A 3,595-nucleotide genomic window follows, 5' to 3' on the forward strand; every position below is an offset into this window, starting at 1 on the left:
AGAGAGATATTCGTATATATATATATATATATGTGTGTGTGTGCCTATGTATGTGTAAATGTATATGCATATGGAAACATACAAATACATATCAAATACATATATTTTAATGTAATTGTCAGATACTCTTTTAAGGTATATAATGAAAAACTAGCTATCTGAAATATGTATACAATATATGATGTTATATATTATAATATAGAAATAATATGTAATAATATATAAATAACATATAATAATATTATATATATATATATAATGAGTTTAATTTTATTCTGTCCCGTAAAGTTTAAACAATGATAATGCCCCCTAGTGGTTTCCAATTTTATTTCAACTTTTATGAGCAGAAGCTGAGGCAGAAAAGTCAAGAGCAAACATTTATGTTTAAGATTGACCTTTCCATGCCCAAAAAAGAAGTTGATTTAAAAAAAAGGCAAAATGAAAACAAAAAGACAATAAATTTCCACTTCATGACACAAGGCAAAGTTAGTATTAAGGCATGTTTATACATGTGGAATCATGAATAAGTCAGAGAAATAATAGAACTGGATTTATTTAGGAGGTTGACTTTCACAAATTATAGCTTAGCTACCAGCTGAAATCTGGAACACAATTCATGAAATTGTATTCATTAAAACAGAAGAATGGGAAATTATGTTTCTTCTGTTTGCTTCTATATTTCATTTATAAAATGTTCTCCTCTTATGCCTCATCGTGACATGGGAGCGATCTTGGGTTCTCTAAGCCCAATTTAGTGGAATGCAAATTGGTTCAAATTCTACAGAGTAGGGTAACAACAACAACAACATTAACAACAACAACAAATTGAGTCTTTCCCTAACATCAGACTGTTTTTCAAGGACCTCCCTCTCTAAATGCCAAGAAAGTCATTACCATCATTATTGCCACTAGATGGTGAATTCATTGGCCAAAGCAACCCAAGAAATTAAAGATAAATAAACAACCAAATAAATAAATAAATAAAGGTTCAGTCCTGTGTGGCTCTCTCTTTCATCTGCAGTGGTGGTAGCAAAGTGGCAGGGGAAAAAAGTATGTAGGGGAGGAGAGTTAAGACTTGACATTTTTAGACTATCTACAAATAATATTTTAAATGTTAGTATTTCTTCTCTCCACTAACCTCAGCCAAATGAATAAACTAAACTAATCTGATTATCTGCATTATTCTAAAATTTCATCTAGTTTTATCAGTTAATTATCCAAAAACACTAGATTTGATGGCTAACTCTAATAATGAAATTTTAGTTGGAGCAAGGGCTTCAAACTAACTACCCCTGGCTCTGCCTCCAAAAATTCTCCAATATTTTCTGCTCATTGATATTTGAAAAAATTTTAAGACATAAAAAACCTTTTAATTCTATGATTTGAGATTAGATTTACAACATCCTTTATTTCTTCATTAGAAATTAAGGTCAAATATCCTTGAGAAAATTAATGCATTCACGTAAATCACCTGTTATTGAATATTTGAAAGTAAATTCTTTATCAACTTCAGGTCTTTATGGGAAGGTTAGGGACTTGTAGGTGGAGGTAAAGGGTAAAGGAGGGATTCCACAAAGAAATGGTGATGAAGACAAGGTAGTCACAGATGAGTAAAGTGAGCTGGCATAAAAAGGGAGTAGTATTTTCCATGAAAATTTATTTATGGAATCATGAGAAAGTGGAGTCAAAATGGAGGAGCAAGGCAGAGTCTTACCTGAAGTCCCCTATATTAACCTCCAAACAAGTATAAAATAATGCCCCAAAATAAATTCTGGAAAGCCAGAACCAATATTTTCTGGCCCAAGACAACTTAGAAGGTTGGCTGGGAAAGTCTCTTTCCCTGGGACAAAAGGGGAGGAAAGTCCAATTTAGTCAGCATGCAAGCAAGCCAGAGGCAGGTCAGAAGGAAGGTCTCTTGCTCCTGGTGCAAGAAGCTTGAAACAGTGCCCCTCCATCCCAGGACCAGAGTCCAACTTTAAAATAAAATCAAAAGTCACAAAACAGATGGGAAAATGATTTTAAAAACCCAAAACAAATAAAAAAGAAACTGATCATACATTAACTCAGAAATGGATAATAAAGAAAATAAAGAGGGGCTTATAGACCGGAAATCCGGACCGTAATTCTCTTTCCATCTCTCAAGATGGCGGACAAAAAGTCACCCAAGGAAAAGGTCAAAAAGGGGGAAAAAAAGAGAACAGAAAGGAGGATGTAGCTGGACAGGTCCAAAAGCCTAGAAAGCATTGCAGTCGGAACCCAGTCCTGGCCCGAGGGATTGGTAGATACTCCAGTTCTGCAATGTATTCCCGGAGAGCCATGTACAAGCAGAAATATGCTGAGGCCCAAACTCGGATTGAAACGAAGAAGAAAAAGTCCCTGCTACTATCTCAAAGCCTGTTGGTGGTGATAAGAATGGAGGAGCTCGAGTGGTAAAGATTCACAAAATGCCTAGGTATTACCCTACTGAGGATGTGCCTAGAAAGCTGCTAAGTCATGGCAAAAAGCCCTTTAGCCAGCATGTGAGGAGACTCCGAGCTAGCCAGGTACCTTTCTGATCATGCTCACTGGCCGCCACAGGGGCAAGCAAGTGGTTTTCCTGATGCAACTGGCTAGTGGCTTGCTACTGGTGACTGGACCTCTGACCATCAACCGTGTTCCTCTGAGAAGGACACATAAGAAATTTGTTATTGCCACTTCTACCCGGGTTAACCTTTCAGGTGTGAAAATTCCAAATCATCTTACTGATGCTTACTTCAAGAAGAAGAGGCTCCGTAAACCTAGACACCAAGAAGGAGAGATTTTTGAGACAGAAAAAGAGAGATATGAAATTACAGAGCAGCGCAAGGCTGATCAGAAAACAGTAGACTCTCAGATCCTACCCCAAATGAAGAAAATTCCTCAGCTCAGTGGCTACCTGCATTCTGTCTTCTCTCTCTCCAATGGAGTTTATCCTCACAAACTGGTGTTTTAAATGCTTTGCAGAGAACACTTATTAAAATATTTGCACTAGCTAAAAATAAATAAATGAATGAATGAATGAATGAATGAATAAATAAATAAATAGGGAAAATAGTGTGTTTCAATCAGCATTCAAGCGCCATAGTTCTTTCTCTGGATGTGGATAGCATTTTCCATCATGAGTCTTTTGGAATTGTCTCAGATCATTTTATTGCTGAAAAGAGGTAAGTATATCAAAGTTGATCATCACACAGTGTTGCTATTACTGTGTACAATGTTCTCCTGGATCTGCTCACTTCACTTTGAATCAGTTCATGTAAGTTTTCCCAGGTTTTCTGAAATATGTCTGCTCATTATTTCTTTTTGCACAATTGTATTCCATTCCATTCATATACCACAACTTGATCAGTCATTCCCCATTTGATGGACATACCCTCAATTTCCAATTCTTTGCCATCCGAAAAGGAGCTGCTATAAATACTTTTGTACAAGAGGATCTTTTTCCTGTTTTTTTATGAGCTCTTGGGGATATAGACCTAGTAGTGGTACTGCTGGATTAAAGGCTATCCCTAGTTTGATTGTGCTTTGGACATAGTTCCAAATTCACAACATGACTGTAATGGAAGTCTTTTGCATG

The 3,595-nt window shown here is 36.3% G+C and overlaps 1 pseudogene; it reads left to right on the plus strand.

Annotated features, from left to right (window-relative positions):
• Nucleotides 1–2,143: 2,143 nt before the first annotated feature.
• Nucleotides 2,144–2,993, plus strand: LOC138176016 (large ribosomal subunit protein eL6 pseudogene; annotated as a pseudogene).
• The last annotated feature ends 602 nt before the right edge of the window (nt 2,994–3,595 follow it).

This window comes from Petaurus breviceps, unplaced genomic scaffold (assembly GCF_028583685.1).
Source record: "Petaurus breviceps papuanus isolate PSGF00001 unplaced genomic scaffold, PetGlider_PUasm1.0 80, whole genome shotgun sequence".
NCBI classification, from domain to species: domain Eukaryota; kingdom Metazoa; phylum Chordata; class Mammalia; order Diprotodontia; family Petauridae; genus Petaurus; species Petaurus breviceps.